The sequence below is a fragment of the Pteronotus mesoamericanus genome, unplaced genomic scaffold (genome assembly GCF_021234165.1).
Source record: "Pteronotus mesoamericanus isolate MK-2021 breed Mesoamerican mustached bat unplaced genomic scaffold, CSHL_Meso_final scaffold_118, whole genome shotgun sequence".
Lineage (NCBI taxonomy): Eukaryota > Metazoa > Chordata > Mammalia > Chiroptera > Mormoopidae > Pteronotus > Pteronotus mesoamericanus.
In genome coordinates this window covers 1,474,706-1,487,305 of record NW_026555301.1, presented here as the reverse complement: position 1 = coordinate 1,487,305, position 12,600 = coordinate 1,474,706, and the positions used below count along the sequence as shown (strand labels likewise).

The window sequence follows — 12,600 nt, the reverse complement described above, 5'->3', positions numbered from 1 at the left end:
CCACTGTGGAAAACAGTATGGAATTTCCTCAAAAAACTAATGATGGAACTGCCTTTCGATACAGCAGTTCTACTGCTGGTACTATACCCTAAGAATCCTGAATCACCAATTCAAAAGAACCTATGCACCTCAATGTTCATAGCAGCATTATTTACAATGGACACATGGTGAAAACAACTTAAGTTCCCATCATTAAAGGAGTGGATTAAAAAAAATGTTGTACATTTACACAATGGAATACTATGCAGCAGAAAGAAAGAACTTGTGCCTTCTGCGACAGCATGGGTGGAACTGGAGAGCATTGCGGTAAATGAAGTAAGCCAGGCCGTGAAAGACAAATTCCATATGATCTCACCTATAAGTGGAAGCTAACCAACAAAAGAAACAAATGAGCAAAATAAAACCAGAGACTTGGAAATAAAGAACAAACTCAAAGTTATCAGAGGGAGCATTGGGGGAGATCAAAGGGGAAAAAAGGGGAAGGGGCAAGCAAAGGAACAGGCATAGAGGACTTAAGGGCATGGACAATGGGGGCAGGTATCGACTGTGGGAGTGACAGCAGATGGGGTAGGTGTGAACCATGGGCAAAAAGGCAGGACAGCTGTAACTGAACATTAAAAAAAAAAAAAAAAGACCTTTAAAGGTGTATTAAGAAAACCAGGCCAAAAAACCCAAAAAGTTTGTCATTACCAAAAAAAGATGTCCTTAGATAAAAATAATACAAACACATATTGCACAGCTAATGCAGACAATTTTAGTTATCTGGTGATCAGGCAAAAAGCAAGCCCTTAAGGTCTTCAGCTCCAATCTTTTGTTCATTTCTTAATGTTGGAATTTCATTTTCGTTTGATCTTGTTGGATGACTAAACCTGGTGATGGTAGAGATGGTAAGCCAGCATTTACTCAGCCCTGCCCTGCTCATCCTTGTGAAAAGAAAAACTCTCAGCTGGTGGATTGGCTGTTTTTGTCTCTTTGCCATCTTGTGGGTTAAGGTTTTTCTGAGCATCTGCGTTGGTAATTTAAGTTGTGGTGGTACCAACATTGAAGTGGCTGCTTCCCTGAGGCAGAAGCAGACTCTGTCCCACAGAGTATTCTCTGGGTTGTCACAGATAGGGAAATAAAATGCCATCCCAGACATTTCTCTGTCTCCCATGAGAAGAGGGGGTAGTGATTCCCTCTAGGGGGGGAATGCCCTGAGCCCCTGTGTCCAATGCCTTTTATTGAAAGTGTTATCAATGGGGGCTAGGTAAGAATGTATAGGTGATCTCATTACATTATGTCAATGTTTACAAAGAATAGATGATGTTTTGAAGAAAATAAATAGCAGGAACACACTGATTTACATGGGTCCAAGACGAGACGAGTAAACATAAGAGCAAACATAAAAACAACAAATGGTTTAGGGTCAGGGTCTGTGAATAATGTAAATTTCCTTCCCAGCACGAGTTGGTTATCTGTGGAGGACGGTGAAGGCTGATGTCAAAAGCCAGGTTAAGTGCTTTGCAAGGTCATGCTTAACCGTTTGCATCTGCAGGGCTGAGCAAACTGGCAGCTGGCAACACCCCGAACCGAGGGGGTTGTGAAGAGAGTAGATAACTGCAAGCTTTAGCTGAAGATGACTGCAATCTTTGCAGAAGAAAGCTTTATCATGTAGATAGCCTGGGAACGGAACAATCTGTGCCTGAAGCATTCCCTTAAGTCTGCAAAACTTCTTTGAGCTTTATATAACCAATCCCTATAAAATAAATGAAGAGACCATGTTTAGGGTCATTGTCTCTCCATCAGAGGACAATGTCCCACCTGGCCCCTGCATTTCCTTAAACTGTATTGTCTCTTTCTCAGTCTCTTGTTGCTCCCACTTCGGGACCACCACTCCATGCAGGTCGCGGCAGTTATCACTTTTGAGGGGAAAACAAACAAACAAACAAAAAAATGCTTCAAGGAATTTACTTCTAGGATTGATTTCCCCCAGAAACCGCTCGATCCAGTTTAGGGCTGTCTCCAGTACTGTTTCAAGCCTGAGCCAGGAGTGGGGAGCAGAGCTGCCAAGAGATAAGGAGACTTATTTAAGATAGAATGAGGACTCTGGCCATATCAAAGCTGAGGGGTGAGGGTCTTTTGCCCTTTTTCCGTGACCCCCCAAGTCCTTCCCATGATGTCCCATGTGACTATGCCTGTCTAGGTTGTCCCTGCCATCGAGGGGTCCTACCCATCATTTACTAACCAACCATCCTCCAAGGCCAACAGGGTGATGTAAGGGAGGCAGGGTCTGTGCCCCTGGTAGAGGGACAGGTTTTGTCTTCTCAGTGGCCTATTTTCCTAAGGCCCCCTTGCATAGCTCCAGCCTTGGGGCCCTCTTGCCTGTTGGCAGGGCTACAGTTCCTGAAACCAGATGGGATGTTTCCCAACACTGACCCTCATTGGGTCTCATCTCTTTGATTTTTGTTATCTTCTCATTGCCATTCTATCTAGGTTGTCTTCGATGGGGAGGGCCTCTGTGGAATTGTGATTTGTAGCCCTAATACATATTCTGTCCCACTGGCCTACCTTGTTCTCCTGCACCCTGGTTGTCAGCACTCTCCATCACTTCTTCGTGCCTTGTAGGAGGGTCGGAATACTGTGGTTGATGCCCATAGTGTCTCACATGTAGTGAGGCGGGTACTGTCAACTGCGGAAGTGCCAGCACTATTGGGTCTGGCCTTCAGGAACACTTTCCAATCCCTCACTTTTTCTCCCCATTCTCACTATCATGGTAATTATTCTGGTAATTCTTCTGGTAATTGCGTGGAGGACCCGCTGACATGGATGGAGTCTGTATTTGGTATGGCCTGCTCCATATTTACTGCCTTGCACTAAAACTCCACAAAGGCCTGTAACATTTGCTGCCTCTGCACTTTTTTCTCTTTTAACATCAAACTCCACAGGCACCTATACTTGTGAACGTATTTCCTTGGGTTATTCTTCTGTATGGCAGTCTGGTGTACAAATATATCTTCTTTGGTGTCATTCCTGCTGATGAAACCATAATTATCTCTTACATTGAAGCATTTACTATTCCCAAAACCTTCATTGTGGTGACCATTGTCTCTGCGGGCAGGCACCACTGAGGTGAGGCTCCCTGAGTTGCTGCCCATGGTGCCAGGCTTGACACCAGTAGTACTGAGAGAGAGGGCGGCAGGCGGCTGTTCCTGGTACTGGTGATGGTGACTGGGGCTGGCTAAAGCATCTGTGACTCCTCCCAGGGTGTGATTGTAACTAGGCCAGCAGTGGTCATGGGTGGGGGGCTGTCAGAACTCTCCGGGGTCCACTCTCCACTCTGCTACTGATAGTACATCGCTCAGACTTTTCTTATTCCATTTACACTGCTAGATTAGAAGTTAAATATTCTGATTCTGTTTTTGGTTAATCTAGAATTTTAATATGCCTATTTAATTAAACTTAAAACTCACTCAAGAACTGGAAAGATCGTAAGATTCTACTTTTGATTTCTTACATCAACTTCAGTGCTCTTGTTGTTCAGGATTGTGCCCCTGTCTCACTTCTTTCAATTCAGTGATGTAGACAATATTGTTATACTTTCATATTACTAATGTTTGTTTACATTTATCCACAAGTATAACCATTTCATCATTCATTGTACTTCTTGCATTTCAGGTCTGCATTTGAGGATAATCTCTCTTCCCCTTGAAGGAATTTTTAGTGAGGGTGTAGAGTGGATAATGCTATTGTTGGTTTGTCTGACGTGTGTTTTGTACTTATTCTTGAAAGATGATTTCACTGACTACATTATTCATGGTTGACAATTATTATTCTGTATTACTTTAAAAGATATTCTTTCACTGCTACCCATCAACGTAATCACAATTCTTGTGTCAGTGATCTGCATTTACTTTCTGATTTTAAGACCTGCTTCAGTCTTTTGATTTTTGATAGTTTCATGATATGTATAGGTATTAATTTTATAATTAATTAATTAAGAAAATTTGCATCTTTTTAATTTTTTTACAGAGAGAGAGAGGAAGGGAGAGAGAGAAAGAGACAAATATCCATTTTTTGCTCCACTTATTTATGCATTCCTTGGTTGATTCTTGTATGTGCCCTGACTGGGGACTGAATCCACAATCTCAGTGAACAGAGATGATATTCTATTTTTTTAAGGGGCTTTTTTCCCCCTGAATTCTCAATTTTATCCCATTGGTCTACACGTAGATCCTTTTTTTAAAGTACATTTTATGGATTGTGCTATTACAGTTGTCCCATTTTTTTCCTCCACTTTATTCACCTCCACTCTGTATCACCCCTCCCACCAGCATTCTCCCACTTAGTTCATGTCTATGGGTCATACATGTAAGTTCTTTGGCTTCTCTGTTTCTTATACTATTCTTATTCTCCCTCTGTTAATTTTCTACCTAACAATTATGCTTCTTATTCCCTGTATCTTTTCCCCATTCTCCCTCTCTCCCTCCCTGCTGATAACTCTCCATGTGACCTTCATTTCTGTAATTCTGTTCCTGTTCTGGTTGTTTGCTTAGTTTGTTTGTGTCTTTACTTTTTAGGTTAAGTTGTTGATATTTGTGAGTTTGTTGTCATTTTACTGTTCATAGTTTTGATCTTTCTTCTTTTTCTTAAATAAGTCTTTTTAACATTTCATATAATAAGGACTTGGTAATAATGATCTCCTTTAACTTGACCTTATCTGGGAAACACTTTATCTGCCCTTCCATTCTAAATGATAACTTTTATGGATAGAGTAATCTCGGATGTAGGTCCTTGCTTTTCATGACTTTGAATATTTCTTTCCAGCTCCTTCTTGCCTGTAAAGTTTCTTTTGAGAAGTCAGCTAGTAGTCTTTTGAGAACTCCCTTGTAGGTAATCATCTCCTTTTCTCTTGCTGCTTTTAAGATCCTCTCCTTATCTTTAATCTTGGGTAATTTAATTATGATGTACCTTGGTGTGTTCCTCCTTGGATCCAATTTCTTTGGGACTCTCTGAGCTTCCTGGACCTCCTGGAAGTCTATTTACTTTACCAGATTGGGGAAGTATTCCTTAATTATTTTTTCAAATAAGTTTTCAATTTCTTACTCTTCCTCTTCTCCTTCTGACACCTCTGTGATTCAGATATTGGAATATGTAAAGTTGTCCTGGAGGTTCCTCAGCCTTGCCTCATTTCTTTTGAATTCTTTGTTTCTTCATTCTGTTTCAGTTGAACGTTTATTTCTTCCTGTTGTTCCAAGTTGTTAATTTGAGTCCTGGTTTCCTTCCCTTCACTGTTGATTCCCTGTATGTTTTTCTTTATTTCACTTAGCATAGGCTTCACTATTTCCTCTATTTTGTGTCTGTACTCAATCATTTCTGTGAGCATCCTGATTACTAGTGTTTTGAACTGTACATCTGATAGGTTGGCTATCTCCTTGTAGCTTAGTTATTTGTTTTTTTAGGTTTGATCTGTTCTTTTATTTGGACCATATTTCCTTGTCTTAGCATACCTGTTACATTGTGAGGGGCAGAGCACTGAGTATTCACCAGGGTGAGGCAACCCACTTCCTTGCATTGTGGCACTATATGTGAGGGAAGGATCAGAGAGGGAACAACACAATTTGCTTTGCTCTCATCCCACTTCCAGTCACTTCACCTGCTACCCACCAGCAAATTGGGCCCTTCTGGTGCTGATTCCCGGATGGATGGGTTTGTGTATTTTTAGCACCCCGTGGGTCTCTCCAGTGAACTCTCCTGTGAGGCTGGTAGTTTCCTCCGGCACCACAACCCCCACCCATTTTTACAGCCAGAGGACTTATAGCTTCAGTTTCCCATGCTGGAATCCTGGGCAGTGCAGTCTGTTTCACTCCCCAGTTATTCTTCCCATCTTATCTGCATGCAGATGTGGAACCACCTCGTCCACCAGGTGCCACCTCACCTGCCTGGTCTGTCGCCTTGCTGTGTGTCCTCTCTATTCTGGCTGCCCATCTCTTCTTCTCCTACCAGTCTGGATGAATGTTCTTCTTCAACTTCTTGGTTGTTGGACTTCCATACAGTTCAAGTTTCTGGCAGTTCTAGTTGTTTTTTGTTTTTAAATTTGTGGTTGTCCTTCTTTTGATTGTGTGAGGAAGCAAAGTGTATCTACCTGTGCCTCCATCTTGGCCAGAAGTCTCTGAGATGACAATTCTAATCAACTGAGTAACTCAGCCAGGGCTGGAAAATTTGCATCTTTAATTCACCAAATATTGCCTCTTCTCATTCTCTCCTTCTGGACCTCCAAATGTGTGTGTGTGTGTGTGTGTGTGTGTGTGTGTGTGTGTGTGTTATTCCATAATTTGTGTATCTGTACATGCATACCCAGGGAAAAGCCCAAAGAATGATAATGTACCTCTGTAAGTGCAGAGCAGAGAAAGAGTGAAGAAAGAGGCCGCCACTCCAGCCTGTCAATTAACAGAGTTTATTAAGAAAACTTATACAAGGTACATCTTGAGCAGCTGCAAGACAGAGTGGATATCCTCCAAGCTACTTGAAAGGCACTAAAGAGTTCTATAGAACACAGAAAGATAGATAGGAGTATTGAAGTGTTATCTGTCCTAGGTATGTGAAAATGCCTTACATGTTTGCCCCCACGAGGAACCAGCACATCAGAGAAAACAGGGGAGAGGTAGTGGTTTATGTAAGAAGGAAAGTATCAATTACCATTAGACATTCTCTGAGTTTACAGGAAGCAATTCCTGTTCTGACCTGGGTCTAGCTTGAGGGCATGGCAGCAGTCCCATAATGGAACAGTCTCTCCTGCATACTATGTCTTGTATCCTCTTTTCCAAATGTTCTATCCTTTTAATTCTGTGCTATAATTGCCATTTAATGGGGAAATTTGATTAATTCATAGATATTACTGATGTGTACTTTAATATTTCTTCATCTTATTTTATATTTTTCAACTTACCAGTCTTGCTTTTTCCCTCCCTCATCCCACCCATCATGGCTTTTTTTTCTAATTGACCACCATTTGTTCCATTTCCCTCACTAATGGTTTTGAAGTTACATACTCTATTTTCAGCTTTCTAAGAATTATCCATAAATTTTAAACATATCAACATACATTTCTATAAATATCTTTTGGTACACTGTACTTATATCAGAACCCCATCCAGATGCAAACTTTTGCATGGTTTTACTTTCCTCGACTCCCACTTTTTCCTGACTCCCAACAAAACACCTGATGGTTTCCCCAGAGCATCTTTCAGCTGCTCACATATGGCTTCTCCAAATCATTTCTAACCTTTACATGTGTTTTGGGCTGTAGTTTCTCCCTTTAATTCTACCTTGCTTGCCTCCCATTTGCCAGAAATCCTCCTTAGGATTTCTTTTCAACCAATGTGTTATAGACTGAATGTTTATGTCCCGCCCCCCGCCAACATAATATGTTGAGATCCTAACCCCAAGTGAAATGGCATTAGGTGGCATTAGTGTGGGGGCCTGTGGGAGGTGATTAGATCCTGAGAGTGAAGCCCCCTGAAAGGGGTTAGTACCCTTATAAAAGACCCCAGAAAGTCCTCTCATTCTTTCTGCCAAATCAGCACACAATGAAAAGACTGCTGTCTACAAACTGGGAAGTAGGCCCTTTCCAGACACTGAAGCTGTCAATGCCTTGATCTTGGGCTTCCCAGCTGTGAAAAATACATTTCTGTGTCAGTCGTCCAGTTTATGGTACCTTTTAAAATTTAACGCTGAACTAAGACATAAGTATCTTATTTTCTCAATGTATCAGGTTTTAAAATAAAACTTTTCAGTTATTTCATATTCCTAGTCTACCACCTTCATTAAATCTATTACTTATAATAGAGCTCTCATCTCCCATGAGTACAGGACTGCTAATCAATCAGTGTTGATTAGTTCATTAAAGAGACAAAGAAGAGAGAAAGACTATTCTAAGGGTCCTCATTATTCAGGAAATGGTCCTGGACTTCCTTTGATGGTGACATGATTGCAAGGAATGTGCTGTGTTCACTTTAAGGTCCTGAGATGACAAGAAAGTAGAATCTATCACCAGATGGCAGTATTGGCTGGCTTTAAAATTTTTCAAATTGGGTGATGTAAGAAATTTGATTAATAATATTACATTTATTTTGTTTTCTTTTTTCATTTTTTAAAACATTTTTTACTGTTTTTAAAGTACAGTTGTTTCCACATTCCCCCCAACGCTCTCCCAAGCCTACCGCACTTTGGTTTTGTCCATTGGTCCTTTACACATGTTCCCTAACAACCTTTCCCCATATTTCCCCCATTATTCCCCTACCTGTCTCCTCCAGTTACTGTCAGTTTGTTCTTTATTTCCATGTCTCTGGTTATAAATTGCTTGCTTGTTTGTTTTGTTGACTAGGTTCCACTAATAGGTGAGATCATATAGTATTTGTCTTTCACCGCTTGGCTTATTTCATTTAGCATAATGCTTTCCAGTTCTATCCATGCTGTTGCAAAGGGTAGGAGTCCTTTCTTTCTTTGTGATTTGTAGTATTCCATTGTGTAAATGCACACTGGTTTTTGATACACTCATTTACTGGTGGGCACTTCAGTTGCTTCCAGCACTTGGCTTTTGTAAATTGTGCTTCTATGAACATTGGGATGCATAGGTTCTTCTGACCTGGTATTTCAGGATTCTTAATTCAGAGTGGACAATGGGGGCTGCACAGTATTTTGTTTTCTATCACATCTTTACATTTGGTCAGTCAATAAATATTGATTAAGCTCTCAATCCACATACATCCTCTTGGATCCCTACATGGTGTATCTCGGGTGTCTGTTTAATCTCTCCTTTGGACCCACAGGGTCTGGCTTCAAAGAAAGCAATGTCCCTCTATGCAAAACCCTTCCCTGCTATGGTATTTGTCTCAAAGTCATGCCCATATCATAAACTCTCTCTTTCTGGCTGACAAGCTGAGAGACTGAGGAAGCCCACAGTTCCCGAGGCCATAGACAGTGATAGTAATGGTGAGGGCAGGAAAAAGGGGCCCCACAGCTCAGATCTGCCCAAAGACTGCTCCCTAGTTCCCCTCCCTCCCCTCATAGGCTCTTAGGAAGGAACCAAGCAACCAGGGTGATCACTGCAAAGCAAGTATCTGAGCAAGGATGTCTGCTGCACTGAGACATTGAAGGGGTCAGAGCAGGCACTGGGACCTTGGGTTCAGAAAGAGTGGGCTGTACAGTCTTCTGCCAGATGATGAACCCATAGGATGGACTATGAGGACAAGTGGCCATTGAGCCTTTCTGGCATGTGTGGCAAATCCACATGCTGTTTAAGATGACTTGAATATCTTGGCTCACAAGTTTGCTTCCCTGAGGAGTGTTGAACTTGGCCATCCCATCCCATTTGCCCTCTGTTTATAAGCATCCTCCTCCTCTCACCTCTCCATTATGACTCCTCATTCAAACTCAAATTAAAGACAACTCCAGAAGATAGCTGAGAGGCCCTTTTCTAGCTGTCCACCACCTTTTTTTTTTTTTAATTTTATGCAAGCCAAAATACAAACCTTCTAAACCAGACTTGGATGCCATTCTTGGGAGCTACTGGACAAAAAATCCACCAAACCATTAAGTGAATTGAATGCAAGGATGAAGTCAGTTCTACTTGGTCAGGTTTAAAAGAAAACCACAGAGGGTATTCCTGACAGCCTCACTAGAGTCATGAGAGAAACAATGGCTGGTCCAGGGATTGTACCCATTGAGATGGGGTAGGGCAGTCTACTGAACTGGAAACAAAGAAAGGCAAGGCATGGGGAAGAGGTTTGGGCTTGAGCTCTCCAAAGCTGAAGCAAGACACCCCTTATACACATTCATGGAGCCCCCACACTGGCATTAGCTGAAACATAGGGAAACAGAAGAAACTTGGATATCAAGTCTAACATATCCTTATTGGGATGAATGCACCACCTGGAATTTTAGAGCTAAAGGGTTCAAAATTTGGATAACATTTTTTTCATTATGCAAATGAGAAAACTGAGGATTGAAAATATTTTGGGACTGGCCCTGTGGCAGGCTGGGTCAGAACCCAGAATCTAGTCCAGGTCTCCTGGCACCCTGGGCAGCACTCTGTCCACTCATCTTCCTCAGGTTATAAAGACAGGGTTTTACCCATGTGTAAGGGCAGCCACTTACAGCTTGGCCTTGGAGTGACTTGTATATGTCTGTGTGATCACCATTAACAATGGCGGCCTGGCCTTGAGTGAAAACAGGAGCTGGAGGTGCTGTTATCCCAGTAAGGGTGTCCACTCAGGAGACTAAGGAGAGGGGCATGGTATTGGAGTCCTGGCTCCCCTTTGCCCCGTGTACCTGGCAGTTAGGGGACTGGTTCTTCCAGATGTCAATGATTAGCCGTCACAGGAGATGCTGTTGTCTTCTCTAATGATTCTCTCAACCACTGTGGGCTGAGGGTGTCTCATAGAGGCCACAGACAAATCCAAAAGCATAAGTCTTTTCTGTGAGTTTCTGGATGAATGACACCGTACCTAACCTTTCACACTCATGGAGGGCTAAAGCAAGTTAAGTGTTTATAGGATTCGGTATGAGAAAATTTAGTTAGCATGTTGCTAAAGCTGACAGAGAAGAAACCCCACCATGAGGTCTGGCTGCTCCACATGCAGCATTGCCTCAGATGGGGGTCCCCCAGCTCCAGGAGGGCACCCAGCTGCCAGCCTAGTGCCACCTTGAGTCGGTCCTGGCTTTCACCTCCTGTCTTCTGCTCTTTGGTGAACTTGCTCATCCTGGGATTGCTGTGTGTTGTTGGAATCCGGTGTGGTTTTACAAGACACGAAGGTTTTGCTGAAGCTGTATGGGAGTCATGGAGCCCCCACTGCTGAGGCAGATTACATAGCCTCCCCTACATATCATTGCTACCACTGACTTCATGGAAACAGCAGGAAAAGGGAACTGGAAGAGGTGGACCCTTCACTCTCATGAAGCTACTCCCAGGCCCCCAAACAACTGGTTCCCCTCCCCCAAACCTCTTCAAGGTTCTGATTATGGGTTTTTTTGTTTTTATTTTGCTTTGCATTTCAGCTATTTGAGCTGGTGTCTGTCTGTCTATTCCTACCCATACTCCTCCCCCAATTATAACCTCGATTTCAGGGACTGTGTTGGGTTCATCCTTGTTGAGCTGACAGCCCCCCTCCCTGTGGGCTGTGCTCACAGAAGGTGCTCCACGGATATCCTTTTGTGTCATTGAAAAGAAGAAACGGGGAAATGAAAAGTAAAGGAATAATGTAGGGAAGAGGAAGCACAAAGCTTTATAGGTTCTTTGAAGGCACCTCACTACAGTGAATGGATTTGGTGACTCCATGCTGGTATTACTGGATGGGGCCCTACCCAGAGCAGGTCTGCCTCAGGTGGGACTGTAGTGTGTGGGTTGTTGACTTAATGTGGGGAAGATTTCACAACATGAGTCTTGGTGATTTTGAGAGTACATTTATTAAAGCTGTGGAGAGTGAAACAAAGGAAAAGCTTAGGGTAGAAGAAGCAAAGGAGACAGCCTAGGCAGTGCTCTGCTTTGGCTTCCTAGACACATTATAGGAAAGAAGTGAGCCAAGGTGGGGCTGCTGTTAGCTCACTGGGAAGTCAGATAAAAAGGGGGCCTTGGAGACAGGATTAGGGATAAATGCAGGACAAGCTGCCACTGCCCACTGCTCCCTTGGTTGCCAGGGGTCTCGTGGTGACCTTTTGAGTTTATGAGGAAGTAAAAAGCTCATGTCTGGAGCATGCCCATGACGGGTCTTTGTCATGAGGGTTTTTATCTCTCCTCCAGGTGAGAATCTTAGAGGAGGGTTTCAGCAGAATATTCATTAGCTTTCAAGGTATGTTTTTTAGTATTCTGATCCATCAAAATGAATGTATAGGGGAGTTTGGGATTATTGTTTGGTCTGCTTTATTGTTTTATTTTTATCTTGAGTCTGTTCTGGCCCTAATTGAGTTTTTGTTATTTTTTCCCTGACCTTATCCATCTTTGGGTTTAGCTGGCACAAATGCCATTAATTGGGTCTGTTTTTTATTACTCAGACTAGGGTGATTTAAGCTATGTGTTCTCCAGTGACAGAGGAAAGGAATAAACCATTTGCTTCCAAGTGTCCTTGGTTAGGAAAGATAAGGTGTTGTGATTCACTAGCTGGCTGTAAGTTGTTCAAATTGTTTGGCCTTATTTAATTTTCTTGCCTCAGTTTTGCTATTCCACTTGCCCAGGAATTTTCCTAGCTTTTTACTACCTTTCCACACTAGGTCTTGCTTAACAGGGGCAGGTGGTTCTCCCAGGGGATCTATTGTCAACAAAAACTCTTTCTTAGGGGCATTGAAATACCAGAGCTCCCTGAGTAATGTCAGTTGTAGAACCTTGAAGACAAACAGCAAAAAGGGTATTGGTAGGCTGTACCCCTAAAGCTATTAAGACTATAATCTCTGGAGGCAGAAAGCTAAAGCTCTAACACTTGGTAGTGGTGTGGTCTTGAGTGAACATCTATCCTCTCTGTGTTTGTGTTCTCATATATAAAGTGATGATCAAAGCATCTGTCTCTAAGGATTATGAGTGTCAGCAATAATGGCTGTCAGCAATTATGGTTGTACCATCCTGAACTTAAA

General features: G+C 42.4%; 1 pseudogene; it reads right to left on the bottom strand.

Annotated features, from left to right (window-relative positions):
• Window positions 1–899: 899 nt before the first annotated feature.
• Window positions 900–10,738, bottom strand: LOC129081709 (Y-box-binding protein 1-like; annotated as a pseudogene).
• Window positions 10,739–12,600: the final 1,862 nt, after the last annotated feature.